At 48.4% G+C, this 25631-nt stretch overlaps 1 protein-coding gene across 1 annotated transcript in view; it reads right to left on the bottom strand.

Annotated features, from left to right (window-relative positions):
- LOC147616852 (exocyst complex component SEC5C-like) overlaps positions 1–25631 on the bottom strand; it is a 147860-nt gene that overhangs the window by 2168 nt on the left and 120061 nt on the right. The window lies entirely within an intron of this gene.

Here is a 25631-nt window from a genome sequence, read left to right as displayed (position 1 = left end):
TATACAGACAGCTTATTGGGAGCCTCATTTATGCGACTATCACTCGATATTGCTTATACAGTTGGCAAGCTTAGTCAACACATGGCTGCCCCAAAAGACTCACTGGCGGGCAGCCAAGCGTGTGTTGAGGCATTCAAAAGGGACATATAATTTTGGGCATAAATATGTTTCCACATTTGATGCGATTGGGGAGTAGTAGATGTGGATGATAGAAAGTCAATTTCAGCCTATATCTTCTCTCTTGGTTCGCTTGCTATTTCATGCAAAAGTAAGAAGCAATCAACCGTGGCATTATCTTCAACAGAGGATTAAAATATTTCAGTAAAGAATGCTGTATGTGAATGTGTATGGCTGAGAAGATTACTTGATTATTCACTCAGAATGGATAAACACGTATTCATTGTGATAATCAAACGTGCATTCCGATTGCAAAGAATCTAGTGTTTCATGCTCGAACAAAGCATAGTCATTTTGCTCGTGAGGAAGTGCAAGCAAAGGAGGTAGAATTGGTTTACTGTTCTACAAATGATCAAGTAGCAAATATTCTTACCAAACCACTTGGAAAAGTGAAGTTCGAGTACTTCGGAGACAGGATGGGTATCAAGGAGAAAAGTTGATCATTAAGGGAGAGATTTGATGGAAATAATTCTCTTATTCTTGCAGATCAACTATGTATAGTTGTGTAGTTCTTGTCAAGAGCTTCGAGATGATATATAGGCTTTATAGATGTGAGATCTCTCTAGGATTCAACCTAATACATAGGCATAAACAAGATTAGAGAAACCAAATAAAACGGGAAAGCTCACCCACCGACCCATAGGTGGACATAGGCAAACCTACCCCGAGCCAAGGGCTAAGGTTCCACCCACACAGGCCAAGCCAATCAGCTGTCTACCGATAAGGATAGGACATAGCAAGGCTAGAAAATATAGACACACCCAGAAACTCTACATGCTGCATATCCTAGTGTCCCATACCACTAGGATACACACCGCATAAACTCCACCCCATGTCACAGTCCGCCCTACAGGTAGGTAAACCATTGGAATAACAATGCAATAATTCACATGTCTACACATCAGACAACTCTCGTCCTAATGGACCTCCCACAAGAAATATACCATGCAATCTATCCCAATCACGAGATATTCCAAATATTGTTAGGCAATCTCATCCTAATAGAGCTCCCACACAAATAATACCATGCAATCTATCCCAATCACAAGATATTCCGACTATTGTTAGGCAATCTCGTCCTCCCCCAGTTGGCTCATCCTCATAGACTAAGACCCTGGGATCCAAAGAATCCTGTGATGAACCAACTGTCCAGCTAGAAGACCACAAAACTAACTCAACAAAGAAAACATCTATGAGATCGTGCACTGATGCTTTCTAAACTAGTGTCCCCAAAACACCTAAGTTTATTGTAATAAACCACAATTAACATCGGATGAAAGGGTACCAACACATTTAAACACTTCATAACAAATATACATTATATTACGAAGTCCTACTGAGTCACAAAAATAGAGGTGGGACTACAAAATCACCCCTCAACTCACTAGAACATCTTCCATTACAAAGGACACAACATGACCTTTCCAAACTACATGGACGCATAACTCTGAATATATATATTAATAATTGAGGCACGCACTTGTTCCAGATCTGTCCAAGTCCCGCCGTGATCACTTGGTTGCATCTTTATTCCTAGCTTCTACAAAACTTTAACATCAATGAAGTGAGTGCTACCAGAGTCGAAAAAGGATGTGCGCCATCTTCCCTAACATTGACTTATACATACATATCAAGTCGTTAGGACCAACGACTGCCATGCAGAAAACACATTCCCAGCAAGGACTCTGATCTAAAACAATAATATCCCTCGAGGAATTTTAGGGTTGCCTTGGCTTTTGCGTTCAGACAACTCGCTTTCATATGGCCCTTTTGATCGCAAGAGAAACACGTGCCCTCCCTAATGTTCTGGGGGATCTACTGCCAAATTGAAACTACTCAAAAAGCAAAATATATAAGAAAAAAGATGAAGTCATGTGGCGTAACTTGGAGTCTTCGAGATACACAGTCACATGGAGTAATAAGAGTCTTCAAAAAAGACACCATCCTTGAAAGTAGTCTCAAACTGTCCAATAAATGATGATGCTTCTGGTCCTTCTTCGGATTGCTTTCACATGAAGACTGGGTTTGGTCTTCTCGACCCTGCTCAGATTTAAACTTTCGTTTACGCCTGGAATCCTGCTCAGAGGTTCCGCCCAAGTACTCGGTTTCTTCCTAAGTTCTCTCCACCATGTCAAGACCGCTAACCATTTGAAGTTTCCAAACTTCTAGGAACGGGTGAAACTCAAAGTGTGTGTTCTCGCGGTTAAGCAAAGAGTCAACTGTAAACCGGCCTCGACCTTCAGACAAAACCAAAGGGCGGTACAAAAACAAACTTGCACACAAAACACTTCAATACCATCAAGAACCTAGAGAAGGAAAACAAATAGGGGGAGCTAGAATGCTCCTGCAAACAGTACACGGACATCGATTGGCCCCAAAACGCAGTGGCGCCCCTTACGGTATTTCTTTAATTGATTATAAGAGCTTTGATTACAATAAGGTTGGAAACTCAGCCGTCACAGTAGAACTCCTGAAGCCTGCAAAGACCCTGCATCATGACTCGGCATCCACAAATGAGTCCAGCCATTGTTTACATCAAAAGACTCTCACACATTGAGTCTGCATACAGAAGCTTTCTCCCATGATCAGGTCTACCACAACCATCCGTAGCCTCTCACCCTATGAACAACATCACACCCTGACACATCTAGTGCTCCTGCATTACAACAAAGACTCCCAAATTGTTTCCCAAAAGAGAACTTGCATCACAGAGCAACATACCATACAGTCGACACACCTGTACCAACCCTCTCTACCTTCCAAGGGTATTGTCCATCTCTGTCATGGATTCCCTGTCCCCTCTCCAATCAGTAGTAGCAAGGCTGTACCAAACATGTGTCCATTCCTGTATCTTATGCCTGCATGTGACCTATCTCCTGGAGAACCATAAACATGTTTCAGGTTATAAAACCTTTTGAATTAAAATCTCTTTGTCCCCTTCACACTTTGGGATTGTCCACACATGGGTTTCCTTTTTAACTCCAATCTGATGCCATTCACACTGTCCACCATGTCCCCGTGCACACCTGCATACTGTCCAGAGAAAAACACAGGGTCGTGACATAACCACCTCCTGGTCCTGTCTTTTTTCTCACGCACAAAAGCCTCTGGGTGAATGAAGGAGCTATTGCTGTCGGTCCCGCAGGAGGTACTGTACCAATCACTGCTCTCTGAAGTACAATTATCTGAACCCACAAAAGTAAGAAATTTGAGCGGAGTTGTGCCATCTACTCCTTGAAGTAGGCTTTCTCAACCCCCTCAACCATCTCCTGCCGCACCTTCAGGTGTTCCCCTGATCCCTAAGGACGATCTTAATCATGGTTGAAAACCGCATCAGCAAGGTGGAGTCATGCCACCATGGTAAAGGGAGAAGAAAGGTTTGATGCTGTAGGATATCTATGTGTTCGATTCTGAAAATTCAGAAAAGCCAGGAAAAAAACAAAGTTTCACACGAGAAACCGAACAAAAGCACACCAAAATAGGGTATCCCACCTGTACTCCACGTAACGACTGTGAATCCCCGACAACTGTCTTCACTTGATTTTGTATAACGAGCTGAGTACAAGAGACCCAAGTACGTCCCTTTTATGGCTAAAAACAAACACCCAAGGCCTTTATAAACTGTGCGCTAAAAACTGCCCCACCCCTTGCTTTTTCAATAAAAACAGGCCCATGCTTTTTTATAATAAAAATAACATCATTGTTGAGTTTAAAAACCTATAACCCTATAAGTGGCATAACGAAGCTTTTCCGGCTACAAAAGGAAACAGCTCGCCAACTTCTTCTCTCTCTCTCTCTCTCTCTCTCTCTCTCTCTCTCTCTCTCTCTCAATTGTATCCAGACACATGCACACTTTTTCTTTTGTTTCTTTTCTTCCGATGACCGGAAGAACACAGTTGTATTATTTTTTGTCTCATAGGCCGACTTTGGCCTCTCGTAGACGTTAATATCTCTCTCTCTCTCTCTCTCTCTCTACCGAATCATAGCAGACAGCCACTCGCTGCTCACGGAACCTGAACATGATGTTTCTTTTCCCTGACATATCTGGTTGCCAAACCACGTGGAAAAGTGAAGTTCGAGTACTTCGGAGACATGATGGGTATCAAGGAGAAAAGTTGATCATTAAAATTTAAAGGAGAGATTTGATGGTAGCTTCTCTGGTTTTTGGGCATTATAACATTCGGCCCCTCCGTTTTCATATGGTAGCTTCTCTAGTTCTTGGGCATTATAACATTCAGCAAGCTTCGGCCTCTTCTGATCTTCACCCCTCAAGAGGACTCCATGCCAGCCGCCCCGTCACCCCCAACCGAGGTGCCGTCCCTTGCCTATCCTTCTCAGAAGCAAACCTCCAGCTCCTCGCTTCGAGAGTTGCATCCCTAGAGGCCTCCACTCTAGTGTGCAAGATTGTTGGTAGCCGCTTGGAACACGGACAACTGAAAGATCTTCTATAGGCTAGCCTCCTTGGAGCGCCTATAAAGATCACCAATATCCATCCTTTGGGGTGCGGCTACTACCAGGTTGAGTTTGACTCGCCAGTGGCGTCAAATAGAGTCATGCAGCTAAGCCCCATTGCACTGCGTACGGCCCAAGCAATCTTTGCGACCCCACATCACGGCTTCGACCCCGCATCCGACCCACCGGCTGGCATTTCAGGCTTTCTCGTGATAGTCTGCTTCCCACGCCTCGGGAAGGAATACCTTCCTCTTCTTCCCGGTGATTGGTGGAGCCATTCGGAGATTGATGGAATCCCCCCCTATTGCCACTTTGGCCCTTCCACAGGCGGCTGGAATTCCATCCCTTCGCATCTATTTAACCTCGCTTGAGACAGTGCCTCACGTCATATCCCTTCCTTGCCTCCGAGGAGACCCCATCTTGCAGAGAGTAGAGTCCTCAGGCCTCCCAAGCCAATGTTTCATATGCAGGCAAATGGGGCATCTTGCCAGAGCTTGTCCTCGCTGCCAGTCCAAGAGATCGCATCCCCCCCCCCCCCCCCCCCAAAACCCCAAATAATCATCAGGTTTGGAGGCCGTTACCCTGTCGAGATTCCTCCTCAGGTTCTCAGATCCCAATGAGGCCATCTAGCCCCATCGAGCCGTCGACAAGTCCCTCCCCGAACCCTCTAGTGAACCACTCCCAGCCGCTTCCATCTCCCTCTTCCTAGCTTCCCCATCCCCATCCCCCTCGGCCTCCTCCCCCCCCCATCCTCATCTTCAACCCTCGCCTCCGGCTCTTCCCATAGCGGTCTCCCTTGCCCCGCCCTCTTCTTCTCAGCCCGCACTCCCCCCTCCCTCTGCCTCTCCCATGTTTTCCCACCGCCCTCCAGCAGCCCCCGGTCCGGAGCGGAGGTAGCCTGCGAGTTTCGTCCGCCGTTTGATTCATCGTTTCTCGGAGCCGGTAGAGATGACCATCGCCGGCACCCTAGCGAGGGCTCTCCTACTAGACTCACTAGGTGGCCCCGCTAGGATCATGGGGCTGCAAGTGGATTACAGTTTCTTCCGATGTCTTCCTGTGCAAGGCATTGATATTTTCGAGGAGACAGTGGCTCCCATTCAGATCTATGTGGTGTTTTATCATTCCACGCCATCCACTCCAAAGAGTGGCGCGATAATCTTCTCCTTTCCCTTGAGTGCAGCCCTGGGGACAGAGTGGGATTCGAAGTCAAGGGCTGCCGCCATCCAGGGGGGGCAGGCAGTAGAGCTTTCACACCATCTTCATGATCTACGCATCACTGACGTGCTCACCCATCTCTAGCCCCTGGCTCAAATAGAGCTACGAGGCTCAAGCCATAGAGATCAAGACGGGGAGGTGGTGTTCTCCAACCTGGAGGTGCTGCTTTTTGTGTTCATATCTCAATTTGCAGTACCCCTTCCAACCTCTTACAGATACCTTCATTGTGATCAATGGAGTTCTAAGTATATGCTTACTCTCATGCTCGAACATAGTGGCGACACATGGAGGATAGGATATGCGCCCACCTGGCACGCCTTTGTCCCAGGACCGACTATGACTACTACTTGTCAAAACCCACACCCAAGACTCTTCAAGTGGAGGGCGGTTCTGATAGTTCCCCTCCCACAGAAATTGATATGCGGATAGCCTCATGGAAAATTCAGGGTTTGGGGAGGGCTCAATGCTTTCAGAGGCGAGGTGAGGCAAGTTTGTATTTCTATCAGTGAGCAGTTCTTGCCGATAGTGACTCGCTCAGGTGTCATAGTCACGGGGCGAGCTCAGTGGGTTACCATTAGGATTGGAGAGGACTGTATGGGCTGCTTGGGAGGAGTTCATCCTGGCACTCAAGGGACAAGACCCTTGACACCTGCCAAAGTTTGGGCGCAGCCCTGGGAGCCTATGCTTCTAGCGGTCTAATAGGAGGACCACCGGTCCCAACCTCTCGACTTGATGGATTCTATGTGGATGAGTGGGCTTGCGGTCGTAGAGGGCATGATTGGTATCTTGGCAGGCACCACTTTCTCTGATCATGCTGCGGTTATTATGTCCTTGGAGCACCCCTAGTGGCAAGACAGGCATGTGAGCACTAGGATTCCGAACAGCCTCATACAGATCTGCAGAGCAGGATAGAGCAGATATGGGAGGGACTGAATTTTATCTGAAGTTCTGCCACACACACCTTGGATGTCTTTCCTGCCTGACTTGATCTTTGACACCCAGACATGTTTGTTCAGGATCGGAGCATTCTGGACAATATCTTCACTTTCTGGGAGGCAACAGCTTCGGCCAAGATGCGGCAGCAAGACCCCATTGTGCTCCTCCTAGATTTTGAGAAAGCTTGTGATAGAGTTGACTGGGGCTTTTAAAGGGCACGATGTACCGTATGGGGGTCCCTCTGCATTTCCGCTAGGCCAACCTCCGCCCTCTCTCCCACTGTTCGCTTCCGCCGCCCCCCCCCCCCCCCCTCTCTCTCTCTCTCTCTCTCTCTCTCTCTCTCTCTCTCTCTCTCTCTCTCTCTCTCCGCCGCCCAATGCCTGCGCCCCCGCCTCTCTCCCACTGTTCGCTTCCGCCGCCCTCTCTCTCTCTCTCTCTCTCTCTCTCTCTCTCTCTCTCTCTCTCGGCTTTCGGACACCACGCCTATACCAGAGAGAGATGACAGAGATCAGAGCTCAGTTTCACAGAGAGGGTGCCGAGCGACTGGCTCGCTTCAGAGCACACCCAAGCATGTTCTTCAGGGAGCTGTGGACACCCCCTTCACTGATGTATACCATTTTATACCCCCAGTATGGTACACGATGGAGCTAGCTAGGTTGCATATCATGATTGTATACTCCATGCATATAGCTTTGCATTCTCCTAGTAATAGAGCTCCATCCCCTGCACACCCAGATTCAGCTTTTTTTTATTCAGTACTTTTTCATTTTGTTGGGATGACAGAGGATACCCCATACAGGTACTCCGATTTGTCTCATAGGCCAAGTTCGGTCTTTTGGAAGACGTTAATAAAATCTTTCTTTCTTTCTTTTCTTTCTCTCTCTCTCTTCGCCGCCCAATGCCGACGCCCCGCTTTCCACCAGCCACCCTTGCTCAGGCCCCCAAGGCAGCAACATAACTCTCTCTCTCTCGCTTCTTCCATGGATTTCCCATTGGGCAACCCGACGAAGGTGACCTTTATGGTCACAAACAAGAGGATAACAAATGTGGAAAAGGAGATGAAGGAATGGAAAGCGGAGATGGAGGGATGGTGGAAGGAGAAAGCCAACTTTCTCCAAATGGTATTCAATGAGGGTAAGCGGTGGAAAGAGGAGGAGGAGGACCTCATAGCAGAAGTCAAAGACCTTCACGGGGAAGTCAACACGCTCAAAGGCGTAATTTCAGCTCTTAAGAGGGAGCTTGCAGAGGCTCAGCCAAATGGTGGACTTGAAGAAGGTGAAATTCAGCCATCCATGATAGAAGAGCTCAAGGTTATCAAGGAACAAGTACGGGCAATTAAGGAAGAAGAGAAGCAACACGAAGCAAAGACTTCCTCATGGGTGGAAGTCATCACCAAGACTCAAAGGAAGATGGATGAAGCGGAGAAGTGGATAGAGGTCGCCAAGAAAGGTAAAGGTAAGGAGATAACAACCCCTACACCTACAATCATTAACATGACTTTGGAAGAGGAACAACGAAGACGTACACGTGCTTGGCATGTGAGGATTACCGGCCTTAAAGACGGGGATACAGTTGAAGAGGAGGTGAAAGAGCTTATGGTGTTGATGGGGATTGACAGTCCGGCACACGCAAAAGCCTGGAGAGTGGGCAAAAAAAGCCTGGAGAGTGGGCAAAAAAAGCCGAGGCAACGGGGAAAAATCGAAGGAAAGAGCTCTCATACTTCGCTTCCCCTCTATTGAGGCAAAGGAGTTCTTGAAGAGGCGACCCACTTTAAAGAATACAGGCATTTTTCTTGGTGACGATCTTACTCTTTCACAGCTTGCACATATGAAGGAAGTCATGCCAGAGATTAGGGTGGCAAGAGAAAAGGGAAAGATAGCATTTTATAGAGAAGGGGGTCATCATGGAGCGACGCTCTACATGACGGTGCGAGACCTATGGGACCAAATTAAAGCTGGCAGCCTGGAACTGCAATGGATCCCTCAAACTTGATGTAGGTGCCTTTGAGGACAACTTTAGAGATAGAGATATAGTCTTCTACTCGGAGACTCACCAGGCCCCTGGTCAGATGATGCCACAGGTGACAGGATACAGATGGGAGACAGCTTGTAGAGTAGGGACGAGATCGGTACACAGTAGTAGAGGATCAGGGAGGAGCTGCAACCGCTTCTACACATCGTTCGGAGAGATGATCAGGCCAGATATATGTGGGTGAGACTGAGGGCCGACACAAGCAGATTCCTGTATATTGCCATATGCTATTTTGCTCCTAGTACATCTACATATGCAGCACCTAGAGGGCAGTCTCCTTTCTCTGTGCTAGATGATGACATATGGGAGTTCTCTAGGGATGGAGACATCATCCTATTAGGGGACTTTAATGCCCGGACGACGACAGACAGCCTTTTATGATACCTCAGAGGAGATGCTGAGAGAGCTGGACACTCTGGAGACAGACGCTCACAGGATGTGGAGTGGACAGAGCATGGGAGATATTTGGTAGATATGGGGACTGCACATGGGTTGGTCATAATTAATGGCTTGCAGAGGTTTCCGTCAGCAGCTGGATTTACTTGCTTTCCACATAGACATGGTGCTAGCACAGCGGATTTACTTGCTTTCCACATAGACATGGTGCTAGCACCTAGAGGGCAGTCTCCTTTCTCTGTGCTAGATGATCACATATGGAAGTTCTCTAGGGATGGAGACATCATCTTATTAGGGGCCTTTAATGCCCGGACGGGCAACCGCCAGACAGCCTTTTATGATACCTCAGAGGAGATGCTGAGAGAGCTGGACACTCTGGATATGGGATTAGACAGACGCTCACACGATGTGGAGTGGACAGAGTAGGGGAGATATTTGGTAGATATGGGGACTGCACATGGGTTGGTCATACTTAATGGCTTGCAGAGGTTTCCGTCAGCATTTACTTGCTTTCCACATAGACATGGTGCTAGCACAGTGGATTATGTTATGGCTATGCCGAGCTTTGTTTCATGCATTGAGGACTTCATAGTTGGATCTCGGCCCATTGGGGTAGTAGTGGATCATGCATTGTTGACATTGACCATCTCTTTTCACTTTACCACAGCTCAGAGGACACGAGGGGCAGATCACACTCGATATACTTTTACTTCAGAGACTGATGCTGTCTACACAGATGGGATTTATACACGTCTGTACACAGAGGAGCCAGGGAGACCTTTGGAGGAGCTGACCCATATACTGACAGAGACTTTACAGGATGCAGCGAGAGGGGCATATCCACATACTCAGCCTGGATAGAGACAGCGTTCTGGGTGTATGCCCCAGAACAGCTGGTATGATGAGGAGTGCAGAGAGACAAGAGCCCGACTGCAGCGGGAGGTTGCTTTGGGAGTCACTACTCACCGACAGTCACGTATTGCCTTCCGGCGCCTTGTGCGAAGGAAGAAGCGGGCCTTCCTTGCTCAGCTAGAGCAGGAATTATACCAGCTGTTCTTGCACCAGGATTCGAGGGAGGCTTGGCGTTTGTTTCATGAGTCCTTCCCTGCTTTGGCCATCACTTCTACAGAGGTCTGGGGTAGTTATGCAGCATCTCTATATACAGTTCCTAGACAGACACCTTTTCCTGACCCGCCAACACCATGCCCACAGACATGTACTTTCTTTACCGCAGAGATGGTAAGGAAGGCCATTGATAGGATGAAGACTGAGAGAGCATATGATCATGATGGATTGGTCGCTGAGCACTTTACTCATGCGAGAGACATGCTGGCAGAGCTTCTAGCAGTGATGTTCAATCGTGCTATGTGTGAAGGCATACCCGAGACTTGGAGTATGTCCACCATCGTGCCTATCTTCAAGTCAAGAGACCCTTTGGAGCCAGGGAATTATCGCACTATTATGATTGGTCACACACTAGCACGATTGTATGCATCCATTCTTGAGTAGCAGTTGAGTAGATGGGCAGAGAGAGGGCATTCGAGCAAAGGGACAAGCAGGGTTCAAGAGAGGTTTCTCTACTCTTGACCACATCTTGACTCTGCGGGCCATTATTGAGGAGGGCAGGTCGCATGGGCGATGGATTTATTGTAGCTTTGTGGACTTCCGCAAAGCATTTGATACAGTGTCCAGAGCCAGATTGATGAGGCGACTACAGGAGATGGGGGTACCCACAGAGTTCATATGGGAGATTATGGCTTTATATAGATCAGTTGCAGGACAGGTGTTGAGAGATGTAATCGCGGTGTTGTGTATGTGGGAAAGCACCCTAGAGGTGCAAGATATTGTGGTGAGAACATGTAATATTGTATGGTGTGTGAGTGTTGACCAAAAGAGTGGAAAAGGAGTTGCCACATGGATGATGATGTGTAAAGTGGGATAAGGCTAGAAAGCCTATATCATTGTATGGTTCATTGTGATATGCAAGTGAATAGAATTGAGTGTTGAGTGTGCAATCTCCCTCTCTCTCTCATTGAGTTCTTAGTGTGGTTTAATCCACCTTAATTATGTTGCTTAATCTTTGTCCTTCACCATGATCAATCCCATTTCTAGATTGTTAACATGGTATCAGAGCTTGGGTGGGCTCTTGGTTATGGTGATTATTATGTATATTAGCTTGGTTGTGTGTTTCTTTGATTAAGCATTATTTTCAGTTTATTATGAAAAAATTTATGCACACTCATATTATCATTTGGATTTGCATTTGTGAGGATTTGGAGGTTGCATAGAAGCTGCCCAAGAGAGTTGCAAATGGAGTTTGGCAACATGGAGAGCTTGCTCATCATCATGGAAGCTGAAAATGGAGATTTCAGCATTATGAAGGCTATGGAGTCTTCATCATCGTCAAGGAGAAGCTGCCAAGAGAAGATATGCTGCTGATTATGCCTTAAGAAGGTTGGTTTTGTGAAGTTTTTGCCTCAAAGTTTTATGTTTGAGCATGAAAGAATGCTCTATGAAGGGTTGCTATGTATGGGATTTGTGTATCCCATGAATCTTGTGTGGAGGTGCATGTTTGTCAAGATGATGGCAAGTGAGATGGTGGACTCAATGGAGTTCACATGTGTGTGCATCAAAGAGAAGATGCACTTGTTGATGTTTGCTCATGAAGGAGAGCAAAGAAGGGGATGGAAACCTTGGCAGTTTCCACATGTTTATGCACCTATGGTTTCATTTGAGAGACCATGTGAAAAAGCACCCTTGAATGGATGCATGCATTGAAGGAAAAGCATGCTGATTTGGAGGCCATGAAGGCCATGTCAATGGTCATGGAAGACCTCAACTTGGAGGTCTTGGAGAGGCAAAGTAGCAATGGGAGAGCATGCAAGGTTATGGAGTTCATTTGGAGAGCTCACAGTATTAGCCATCTCAATGGCTATGGAAGAGTTAGAGCAGACGGACGTCAAGTACAGCACACTGTTGATGAGAGAGAATCACAGCCAGTGTCGCAGAGGTACAAGAGGGTTGTTATTACCGGAAGAGAGAGGATCGATATCAAAGGGAGTTTGAGAAGAAAATGGGAGAGCGTAACAGCAGTGTTGATGAAGAAACAGCTATGGTGTTTTAAAGCTCACAATGAGCCTTGGCTATGGCATAGAAAACCTCCACTTCGATGAATAGCAAGCAAGCAGCAAACAAGGCAGCAGCAAGCTAAGCAAATAGTAGCATTAAGTGTGGAAAATCTCTACTACCGGCAAACAATTGGTCAAGTAGGCAAGTAGCGAACAGCAGCAGCAAACAGAAAAGGAAAGCTACAAATTAGAAAGCGCAGCAGCAGCAGCAGCAGCAGCAGCAGCAAATAGAAAAGGATGTCAAGTGAAGGCAAAGACTAGAGAAGGAAAGTGGCGGCCAGCGCAGGAAGCAGCATCAAACATCAACACTGGGAAGACTGCCATAGCTGGCTGCTGTGAAGAATCAGTCGAGAGGAAGGAGAAGAAGACGACTCTTTGCTTTAAAAAGAAAAAAAAAACATAAGATAAAGGCCTTAACTCTTAAGGGAAGACTGGCACACACATTTTTTGTAAGGCTCATTCACATGTTTTAGAAAAGGAAAAAGTATCAACCTGAAATAGTGGGAAAATGTCAGTTTCACCAATACAAAGCCCATGATTTTTTTATATTGGGTTCCCTGCCCGGCTTCGGCCAAAAATGATTGTATTTTTTTCACCCGTGATTCTGAGATGGGTAAACGTACCCGAGCTTGAAGCTCAAAACCAGATGTGTATTCACCCATGGTATGAGGGTAACCATGCCCGAGCTCACCGAGAAGTTCAAAATGGTTGTTGTGATGTGTGCATGAGCGATGCACGTGTGAGGTGCATGTGCATGGGTTGGTTCCCACCCGAACTTCCATGTTCAAATCGGACTCAGTGGTTCCGCTGTGAGCGAGTCGGCTCAAAATGGACTAGGTGTCTAAGATGGTAGACACGCGCACACATGTTTGGTTGATGGACACTCCAATGTATCATTGACCGGGAGTGTTGAGAGGTAGCGATTGCGGTTGTGCAATGCTACATTGATGGGTGTGATGGGTGAGTTGTGGAACACCTCAATTAAGAGGAGGTGTTGAGAGATGTAATCGCGGTGTTGTGTACGTGGGAAAGCACCCTAGAGGTGCAAGATATTGTGGTGAGATAGGAATGCCACATGTAATATTGTATGGTGTGTGAGTGTTGACCAAAAGAGTGAAAAAAGAGTTGCCACATGGATGATGATGTGTAAAGTGGGATAAGGCTAGAAAGCCTATATCATTGTATGGTTCATTGTGATATGCAAGTGAATAGAATTGAGTGTTGAGTGTGCAATCTCCCTCTCTCTCTCATGGAGTTCTTAGTGTGGTTTAATACCTTAATTATGTTGCTTAATCTTTGTCCTTCACCATGATCAATCCCATTTCTAGATTGTTAACAACAAGTACGCACCCCAGAGAGGGTCTCTACTTTGGTTCACTCCACTATAGAAGTGAAGCAAGGTTGCCCGTTATCTCCTTCATTGTTTGGTATGTATGTGGATGAGGCTTCTGACTACATTGAGAGATTGGGGGACAGAGGAGCCCAGCTAGCAGGTACATGGATCCCACTATTGTTATATGCTGATGATATTGTGTTGATCTCTGACTCCCCTGAGGGTATGCAACGTCATCTGGATGCTTTACATGAGTTTGCACATGATAGTGGATTGTCTGTCAACCTTGGCAAAACCAAGGTTATGGTGTTTAACACCACGCCACAGTGGGTTAGGCGATCAGCTCCCACATTTACATATGGGCAGGGGATTGTGGAGTATACAGATGCATATACATATCTTGGGGTAGTATTCAGTGGGCCAGTGTTTTCGATGAGGAGAGCAGCAGAGACTAGATTGACTAGAGCACATGCAGCCCTGGGTGGTTTGGAGAGGATGTGTTCGCAGGTTCAGTTTCAAGAACCTCGAACGAAACTTTGGCTTTTTGACACTCTAGTGACATCAGCTATGCTTTATGGAGTGCAGATATGGGGACCTTCAGTGGGCCATCACAGCGCAGGCGGGTGCAGAGGTATGGAGAGGCCTTTGGTATCTATGATTGCTAGGATTATTACAGCCAAGGCCTTGGTACCTCATGAGATTATTTGAGCAGAGCTGGTGGCTGTTCCTCTGGTGATTGAGGCTCTTACGAGATCAGTCTCCTACATACATGGCTTGTGGGATCTCCCCGGAGACAGATATGCACGCCTCGCCCTTGAGTCCTCCCGACAGTTAGCTTTATAGGGAGACGCGGCTTGTTGGTATGGACAGATGACATCTTGGTTCCAGGCACATGGTTTTAGCATGGACTGATTGCCTCCCTTCCAGTATTCTCTGGAGGCACCCTCTCTCACTCTCACACGGACAGAGATTACCAGACTCATCGGTCAGGATTTAGTTCAGCTGGACATTAGGAGGACATGGATACAGCCGACTGAGGAGCTGGGCACGAAGATGGCTTTTTACAGAGAGCATTTTCTTCAGCTCACAGCAGATGGTTTTGTGATCAGACCCAGTTACATGGATGTACACTTGTCTCATGCAGTACGATGTGCTATTGGTCAGATTCGCACATCCTCACACCAGCTTGAGATTGAGATTGGCCGATATAGAGGTATACCAGCTGAGGCCAGGATATGTCGAGTATGTCATGGGGAGCCAGAGACAGAGCTGCATTATATATGCCATTGTACTGCATACTATGAGATACATGGTCGTTTCCACTGTTTATTCACAGAGGGTTTTGGACCACTTTCTAGAGTCATCGGGTACCAGGACCAGAGGTGTTTGGGATTGTTCTTGCTTGAGCTGCGGAGATATAGAGATAGCCTGCTTAGGCGCCCAGAGAGCCAGACTCAGAGGCACATTACAGACTTCTTTAGTCCAGCCATCACTGCGCCAGATGGCACCTCCATAGTGTACCCCCCCCGTCCCACATGATATTGTATCCCCTCACTGTACTCCACTCACCTCCATAGTGTACCCCCCTCACTATATTCACACCCTATAAGGGTTTCTGTTTACCTTCCAGTTCCAGTTTCATTTTCTAGGTGCCAGTAGTAGTATCTTTATTTTTCATTTTCTGGTTTTTTATCCAGACATTGTATCAGATCCACCATGATGTAACTTCTTGGTCTCATAGGTCATTATGGCCTTTTGAAGACATTAATATAACATTTCATTTCATTTCATTTCTCTCTCTCTCTCTCTCACTAGCCTGCTTGCGCTTCCTGCCGTCTTGCCAATCACACCCACCCTTCTTCAGGCCCCCAAGGCAGCGATATAACTCTCTCTCTCTCTCTCTCTCTCTCTCTCTCTCTCTCTCTCTCTCTCTCTCTCTCTCTCGCTACTCCCTGCCTGTGGGAAGCGCTGCAGAGTTATCTCGAGGAATGGCTCCAAGTCTCCAAGAGAAGCTCAAGGCCCTCGAGACGGCAATGAAGGTACTAATCAAGGACAACAAGAAGACATCCGATTCCAACCTCAATGAGGTGGAGAACAAATTACACCGGCACATCATGGCCCTCGAAGCACAGGTCACAGACCTTGAACACGAGAACACGGCACTCAAGGAGGAGGTGAGTGCATTGAGAGTGGAACTGGTAGGTGTCAAGAACACCGAGAAGGAAGAAGGGGAGATCAATGACAACACTCTCACGGCCATCAAGGAAGAGATCTCCAAGGAGATCACAGAGGACATGGAGGGAAAACTCGAAGCCAAGCAGTCAGGATGGATTGAAGTGATGGATTGAAGTGGTGAAGAAGAACATCCGTAAAGAAGTGAGGGAGGAGACTTAATAGGAAGAACACCAAATCATTCACACCACCATTGAGGAGGAGAAGATGAGGCATGCCCACCGCCTCAACATTCGAGTCACAGGTATAGCCGAGACACCCGACTCCACTCCCAAGAAAGATGGACAGCTTCTATGCATGAAGCTCAGCTACAGGGAAGAGGACCCTCTCCCCTTCGCCAAAGCATGGAGAGCCAAGAAAGACTCAACACGCAAGCGAGCCCTCATCCTACAGTTTGCAGGAGGGACGGAGAGGGTTACCTGTGATTCTACGAGGATTACAGGGAGATCCCATATATTTGGATGACGACCTTACAAGGATGCAGATAGAACACAGGAAAACATGCATGCCGAGAGTCCTGCAAGCCCGGAAAGAGGGCAAGAGAGCATTCTATCGTGATGGCATGTCATCATCCATGGCAAGGCCACCGATTAGGGCCAGGCGGCCTATGGGACATCAGCTATGGAGGATCCAGATTCACAGATACACGCAGTTGGAACTGCAATGGAGCACTTTGGACACATCGTGGGAGAATGGAGGAGATCATGGAGGGACGGGACATCATAATACTTACAGAGACGCACCAGAGCCCAGAGAGGGGGCTACCCAAAGTAGAGGTATCAGTGGGAGTTTACATTCAGGGGAACCACACGACAGAGCACATCGAGAGGATCTGGAGGTATAGTGGTACTCTTCAAGCGAGAGCTACAGGAGCGCCTACAGGTGGTAGCACGTGACCACGAGGCTAGATACATGTGGATTAGACTGCAGCTCTCAGCAGACAGGGTGTTATACATTGCTCTATGCTACTTCTCTCCTAGAGGATTGAGATATCCCATGACAGTAGAGGAGGAAGACACAGGGCCATTGGGAGAGTCACCATATGCAGCCCTTTCAGATGAGATCATACACTACTCCAACTTGGGGGAAGTCCTCCTTATGGGGGACTTCAATGCACGGACACAGAGCCGACAGTGCAACATTTATGATTTTGAGCACCCCAAGGTGATGCACACACTAGAGGTGGAGGACAGGGGAGCTTGCAGGGTGTCAGAGGACATGGGGCCGGATAACACCAGATATGGTCATCACTTACTTGAGCTAGGAGCGCGACACCATCTCGTTATTTATAACGGGATGAGACAATGGTGGCAGGATTCAGGAGCACTGACATGCTTTCCACGATTTGGGGGGGGGGGGGGGGGGGGGGGGGGGGGGGTAGCTCAGTGGACTACATCATGGGGCCCATGGAGACCACACAGGCAATGACATCTTTTACCATCCCCCCCTGTCCTATTGGTGCGGATCACACGTACCTCTTACTGTCACTGGCGGGCTCCACACCAGCACCCACACAGCCCACACAGGCATCGCATACAACTTTCTACTTCACCCATGACTTGGCAGACATATATGAGCATCATGTATATGATGGGCTATTCCAAATGGATCCCCTGTCACCTCTAGACACACTCACCACCCAGCTGTCATCTCTACTACATAAGGCCGCCACTCGCAGCTTCCCCCATCATACACACATTGCACACACACACAGATCTGGGAGCATGCCCCAGAATCGGTGGTATGATGATGAGTGCAAAGAGTTATATAGACACCTCTGTGCCCAGAGAGCACTGGGGACCATTACTACACAGAGACAGGCGAGCCGGACCCTCACACGCCGTAAGAGGCGTGCATATGAGGAGGCACAGTACTGGGATATATACCACCTACTCATGAGCAGAGATGCAGCCACTACATGGCGAAGGATGAGAGCGCCTCGCCCTCGTACCCCGATTGAGGATCCACACACATGGCAAACATATGCAAAGAGCCTCTACCATATCCCTCAGCAGCCGCCCATACCACAACCACAGGAGTCCCGCTAAACCACCTCTACTTTCTTTACCGCCTCGATGGTAGAGAGAGCTATCCGACAAGTTACAGCATGGGAGATCGGCTGACCACACAGGTATAGAGAGTGAGAGCATCAGATAGAGAGTGAAACCGGCCTTAAGAAATCTAACGATCGGTGAAACAAACACTCGCACACAAAATACTTCATCACCCATGGGAACCTAGAAAAAGAAAACAAACAGGGGGAGCTAGAGTAGTGCTCCTGCAAATAATACAAGAACACCGATTGGCCCCAAAACGCAGTGGCGCCCCTTGCGGTATTTCTTTACTTGATCAAATATGAGTACAAAGTACAACTTGTCAGATCCTCTACCAATAGGATCCCTCGAAGCTTTTCACCTAGGACTTCCAAATAAAAAACTCTCGTTATCACAACAAAGCATTCCATAAAGAAGACACACCTGTACGACACCTCCTTGCTTGAAAAGGTCTTCTCCATCGCTATCATGGATCCCACAACCCTTTCCCAAAGAGCAGTAGGGCTGTACCAAACCACATGTCCTTCCTATAGTCACAGCTTGCATGTAACCTTGAGAAAACTAGAACTTGTTCACATGAATCCAAAGACATGCTTAACCATGTGGAGGTGGCGAGCCCAGGTACCCATACTGCTGTAACATACATCAAAACAGGGGTGACTAGTGTGCCAAACAACCACCCCTTCGTGCGGGGCTCTTGGAAGTGTGCCTGGTGACACTGTCTCTCTAGCATGGCCAGTACTGCATACCCTCGTGTGAGTCTATCCCTGGCTCCCTGTGCCATAGTAAATCTTCCTAGCGGAGTCGTAAATGTAATCCCCAAGTACACATATGAGTCTACCACCTCTACTTGTCCTCCTGCTAGTGTGAAGATGGCTTGTCGTTGAACCGGCCCTGAGGTGTGGAAAATCATGGCCTTGGTTTTCTCAAGGTTCACTGTAAGCCCCCACTGTGTGCAGAAGTCATCGAGTGCGTGGAGGTTGTGTTGTAGTCCCATCCGCAACTCAGAGACTAGAATAATATCATCTGCATATAGCATAGTGTGGACTATGGTACCTGAGATGTCTACCCCGTCCCCACCACCGTGACCAATGCAGTCAGCCACCTCATCGATGTATAGCCCAAATAGTGTAGGACAGAGTGGGCATCCTTGCTTCACACCTATGGTGCTAGCAATAACATCAGATAGCCCCCCGGGGCATCGTATGCGCCCGAGGACCTGCTCATATAAAGCATAGATGCCCCAAACCATCTCTGATGGGATCCCCAAAATGACTGTAGGTGCTGGAAGAGTCTCTCTCGTGGCACCGTGTCAAATGCTTTGCGGAAATCCACAACGCAGCAGTATAATCTCTTCTCCCACACTCTAGCCTGGTCAATCAAACATCTTAGAGTGAATATATGGTCAATAGTGGAGAAAGCTCGTCGGAATCCAGCCTGCCTTGGTGCTCGCAGTCCCTCCTCCTCTGCATATGAGCTCAACTCCGCCTCGAGCACTGCGCCATAAAGTTTGGCCAATGTATGACCAATCATGATAGTCCTGTAGTTGCTGGGGTCTAGCATGTCTCCCGCTTTGTGGAGAGGCACGATGGTGTGCATAGTCCACTCAGCTGGTAGGCCCTCCACTAGTGTCCTATTAAAAAGGTGAGCAACAAAGGGTCCCAGTGTGTCAGTTGCATAAATAAATCTGATAAACCATAGACTGTATCCATAAACCATAGGCTTGTTTCCTCGTTACCAAAGTCTTGTTTCTTCCGAAAACCAATGTCATGTTTCCATGACAGATAAATCCACATATGCACCATCCAATCACGGTGCCAAAAACCTAGAGAGGACGTGTCAAGCAATCCCTGAATACATAAACAATTGGTGGATCTGATACAATGTCTGTGTAAGAAAAGCTAAAACAACTAAACAACTAACTGAAACTGAAACAACAACTATGAGGAAAAGTAAGGTACTAGGAGCTCCTAATGGATAACATCTGGGAAGGAAAACTCCAGCAACAAAGGTAAGCATCATATACATCACTATCCAAAGATGTCTCTCATCGGTCGATCGCGGATATCCTCAATGTCCTCCATGGTAAGTACTCTGACTGGACGTCTCCCATGCCGTGCTAGTATGGTCCTGATCGTCTTGGCTGTTAGCCCCTCGGCGCCTCCTTCAGCTCACCTCCTTCCAAGAGAGAGATAAAGTCAAGCGTGCTGTTCAGCCCTTGCGCCTCTGTGGCCACCTGCAATCCTTCTGGCTGCCCGACTTGTTGTAGAGAGTCTCCCGCCTTGCGCGCGTTGCTGGCTGAAACCCATACGTGCCCATATGTGCAACTACCTGGCGAGGAGAGCCTCCACCTGATACCCGCCTGACTGCCCTGACTGGCTGTAGCCCACCTGGCGCCCGTTAGCTGACTGTAGCCCGCCTACCTATAGCCCATACGTGCAGCAGCACCCTGTAGTCATGTGCGCAGCACCCTGTGTGCAACAGCCGCCTGGCCTCCCTGTGTGCAGCAGCCGCCTGGCCCATGTGCAGCAGCAGCACCCTGTAGTCTATGGGCAGCAGCCTGTAGTCCATGTGCAGCAGGGCCAGCCGCCTGTAGCCCAAGCACTGCAGCACCCACCGCCTGTAGACCATGCAGCAGCAGCGCTCAGCTGTGGCCCATGTGCGCAACAGAGCCCTGGTCACCTGCCTAGTAGCCATGTGCGCTGCAGCTGCCTGTAGCCCATGCGCACAGCAGCCCACCTGGCGCCCACAGCCATACACAGCCCGATGCAGCCCTGCCTCGCGCTGTAGCCCTTGTGTGCAGCAGCCGCCGACTCCAGACGTGCAGCCTCCACACGGCAACCTGCTCCATGATGACCACCACTCGGCGATCTGCCCAAGGGATGCGCCCTGAAGCCATGCGCTACCCTCCACCTTTATAAATAGGCGATCGCTTTTCAAAGACGCCAAAATATGGGTGCTGCGATGACCTGGTGAGCTTGCGCTGCTGATTTTCCTGCCCCCGCCTGCCCCGCTGCTGCCCTCGCCTGCCCCTCTGCAGCCCCCCGCTTGCCCTACTCCTGCCCCCACCTGCCCTCCCCTCCCCTCCTGCTGCTCCCACCAGCCCTTCTGCAGCACCCTGCCCGCCCTCTGCTGTCTTCGCCTGCCTTTCTTCAGCCCCCGCCAGCCCTTCTGCTGCCCTCGCCTCCCCATCTGCAGTCCCCGCCTGCCCCTCTGCTGCCCCCACCTGCCCCACTCACTTTGCTACCCCAGCTGCTCCCGCCCTTCTGCTCCTGCCTTTGCCCCCCTCTTTTGCACCCGCCTCTCTATCAACAGCAATTTTACCTGGATTCAAGTCGGCCGCCCATTTTTTTGATTGGCTTTATGGCTTCTTCTGCCACAGCCAATCTGTCGTCACCCCCATTGGCCGGGAGAATCATCAATTTTTCACAAGACGAGCTCACCTCTCTTCAGCACGACATTGACCTTGAGGTCCAGACTACCCTTGTTGCGAGAGTTTATGGTTCCCACCCTTCTCGTTCACAGGCCCGTGAATGGCTTCTAGCAGCTCTCCCTTCGGAGCTAATTGTGCACTTTCAGGATACTCGTTTACTTGGTCGAGGCTTCTTCCAGGTGGACTTCATTCTTAAGAAGCTACTTCTCAGGCTTTGACTAGCAGCCCCTTTCCTCTTGGTCCTAGGAAGATTTTCTTCTTTCAGTACTTGGTGGGCTTTGACCCAGTGGTGGAGGATCAGCGCCTTACCCCGGTCTCATTACGGTTCCCTGCTCTTCCTCGGTCCTATTGGAAGCTTTTAGCTTCCATAGGGGCATCCTTTGGCCAAGTTCCAGAGGTACCAATCCTCCCGAGCTCTCCCGCCTCAGCTTCCACGGCCGTTACCGCCACTCTTGATGGTGTACCCCGGGTCCTTGTGCTTGTTCCTGATCCAGCCATTACTGATGATCATGTTATGCTTCAAAGACCTGACGGATCTTATTTCCGCCAGAGGATGGAGATTGCAGGCAGACCTGATCAGTGTCGGATTTGTAGTCGACAGGGTCACATTGCTAGAGATTGTCCCAGATCGAGGGGCCATGCTAGGAGGCGGCGTGGTCTTGCCCATCAGAGGCCTTCTGCAGATGCCGAGACTCTAGCTGCTCCTTTGCCACAGCAGACCACACAGCGCTGGGTTGTGGTTAGGGATGGCAGGCACCCTAGGACCCCGTACCTGCCCCTTCAACCACACTCCCTGTGGAGCACCCTAACCCCTATGGAGCTCTTGCCTCACAGGATGTTGATCCTTTTTTGGAGGATGAGGCCTTGCAGGCACATGATCTGGATCCCTCACAGGAGGATGCTGGACATGGTGTCATTTTGCCTGCGAGAGCACAGTGGATCCTTCTTATGCAGGATACTACACGCATTGGTATTCTCAACCTCTATGCTCCTAACCATAGAGATGAGAGGATTGCCTTTTGGAAATCTCTCACTACATTCATGCTTCTTGCCGACCATTGGATTATTGGTGGGGATTTTAACATGGTTGAGATGCCAACGGATAAAAGAGGTGGACATGAGGGCTTGGTGCATCCTCTTGAAAGAGCGTCTTGGGAGAGGTTTTATACTCTCCATTCATGGTAGAGATTGTTGGCATGAGGATGACATTTTGAGGAGTCCATCCACTCTTCTTTATTCATGGTCTAACAGGAGAAGAGATGTAGCATGTATCTATGCACGGTTAGACAGATTTTATGTGGATGGACATACTTTGATTGCTACAGGCACCTCCAAATCGGATCATTGCCCAGTGGTTTTATGTATTAGAGATCCGAATTGTCATGGATCAGCACCCCATGTACGCATCCCTAATCATTTGTTTTCAAATGCAGAACTATCGCGTGGTATGCTTGATATTTGGAGATCTCATGACTTCTTACAGGCCTCTCAAAGCCTGGCCTCTGCTCTCTGTGATATTAGTGACTTTCATCACACATGTGCCCTGTCTAAGAGGCAAGAAGCCTTGGACTTAGAAAGGGCTATTAGACGTAGATTGGCTGCCTTGCAGAAAGAGCACGAGAAACATCCTCATGCTCAATGGGTTGCAGATTCTTTATGTACTATTAGAGCAGAACTTCATCACTCTCTTGAGCAACGCGCGGAGTATCGTTTCCATGCCCAAGAATCCTTTTGGACACAGATGGGTGGCAGATGTAACAAACATTTCTTTGCTTCTCACGGCCCATCTCATGCCAAAGATAGTGTCAGACAGTTGCAGGATTCACATGGCACTCTTCACTCAGATCCTCTCATGGTTAGACAGATTGCCACCGATTTCTATTGCCAGCTTCTTAGTGCTGAGCCGCATTTTGATCTGAGACACAGGGCACAGAGGAAGGTTTGGAATGCATTGCCACATTTGATCACCGAGGAGATGTGTGCCGCTCTGGATGCCCCTTTTTCTATGTAGGAGTTCAGTCATGCTCTTCATGCCTTACCTCATGGTAAGTGTCCAGGGGAGGATGGCCTCTCCCCTATTTTTTTTCACTATTTTTTGGGATGAGATTGGGGCTGAGATAACATCTGCTTTGCAGGAAACGTGGGACACATGTTCTATGCCTTCTTCTCTCACTGAGGGGCTTATTTATCTTATTCCTAAGAGCGGGGATAAGACATTGATTGGCCAGTGGAGACCTATCACCTTACTTGGGACTGCCTATAAGATTCTTGCTAAGGCAGTGAGCATCAGATTGCAGCCAATTTTGCAGGATGTTATTCATGATACCCAGAATGGATTCTTACACGGCAGTAGCATCTTTAATAACATTTTCTCATTTTGGGAGGCCGTCGAATGGGCTAAAGCGAGCAATCAGCCCTTAGCCATTCTGCTCTTGGATTTTGAGAAGGCCTATGATAGAGTGGATTGGGACTTTCTTGAGGGTACTCTTAGTCATATGGGCTTCTCTCAGAGATGGATCAAGGGAGTTTCATGCATGTATCGTGATGCCCACAGTAGAGTTCTTGCTTGCGGTGATAGAGGAGAGCGGTTTCAGATTTCTCGCTCGGTACAACAGAGCTACCTATTAGCCCCTTTATAATATATCATAGTTGCACAGGCCATGAGCATCTTTCTCCGCTCCACTGCTGGTATTTCAGGATTGAGGTTGCCTCTTCGTGGTCATGAGGAGTTGGTTGACTCTGAGTTAGCTGATGACACAGCCCTGTTTTTGCAGGCTTCACATATATGCTTATGTTCCTTCCGGGTAGCACTAGAGGAATTCTGTTTGGCAGCAGGGGCACTCATTAATTGGCACAAATCTGTTGGCTTTTGGGTTAGTGATTCACCGAGAGTTGATTGGGTTGCAAAGCTTGGTTTTACTTGGATCAACAGAGGATGTACTGCTAGATATTTGGGATGCCAAGTTGGGATTGATATTTCTCCTGCACAGCAGTTTGCTCCGGTACTTATGAGTATCCGGAAGAAGCTCCTCCATTGGAGCTCCAGGAGATTAGATTTAGCCTCGAGAGCTTTGGTGGCTAATCAGGTTTTGCTTGCCTCAGCTTGGTTTATTGCCTCTTGTTGGTGCTTCTCTCGTGCGTGCATTGGCCAATTGCGGAGATTGATCCGCAATTTTCTCTGGTCGGGGTTGGATGGCACCTCAGACACTCGTGCCAGGGTTGCTTGGCTCACAGTTATTCAGCCCAAAAGAGAGGGGGGCTTGAATATTATCGATCCGGATGTTCAATGCATGGCGTTGCTTTGCAAACTTGTGGTCATAGGTTTCCTACCAGGCACTGAGCCTTGGAAGGATTTTTCTTGTCTCAAATTTCCAGATGTACACCTAGGGTCAGGAGAGACTAGATGCCCAACACACGTTTTTTGTTCACAGAGGCTGATATTACGGGACCATATTCCCCTCTTATTGCAGCCGTTGTAAGAGCATGGAGAAGCATGAGATATTTTTTGCGACAAAGGCTTCCTAGGTCTTTGGACGAGGATGACCGACAACCTATTATGTGGAACGAGTTCATTAGGGATGAGGCTGGTCGGCCACTTGGTGCATCTCGTTATATGCAATGGTCAGGATGGGAGAGATGCGCATACACAGTTCTTGCTTGGAAGACCTTTAAGAGTCTTCCGGAGGATCGGAGAGTTGCATCCACTCAGCATCTTAGGGGCTCTCGCATTCGTATTGATCAGATTGATGCAGCTATTCCGCATTAGTGGCTTTCTGGGACCTTTCACGGAGACTATCATCCAAGTTGGCTGGGAGTTTTTTCGAGGATGGGCATACCTCAGCAAGTCATTGCTCTGCCAGGCCAGGAGGATACAGATTCCCTCATGTATTCTATCATGCCTAGTTAGGCTTAGTCCAGTGAGGATTATTGGTCGCTCGGGGAAGCACTGGTTCATTGACCCTTCTCCTCAGATAGTGACTAATGGCTCTTGGTGTTTGTGGCTATATGGTGGCAGTCCTATCAGATATCTTTAGTGGGATCCAGGAGAGTGGGAGTGGATTGATGCCTTCGATCCTTTGAAAAGCCTCATTTCTTTTGGTTATTCTTACATGGTGGTCTCCCCACCAATCAGTGGAGATCAGTTTTCGGTGTAGCACCTTCCTGTCCTAGATGTGCGGTAGATTCTGAGTCCGTACAACATTGTCTATGGGGGTGCAGCATTGCACAGCAGATTTGGGGTCCTG

Source organism: Cibotium barometz, chromosome 37, assembly GCF_041138505.1.
Source record: "Cibotium barometz isolate CiBa-2024 chromosome 37, ASM4113850v1, whole genome shotgun sequence".
Taxonomy (NCBI): Eukaryota; Viridiplantae; Streptophyta; class Polypodiopsida; order Cyatheales; family Cibotiaceae; genus Cibotium; species Cibotium barometz.
This window is presented reverse-complemented; position numbering and strand designations above follow the sequence as displayed.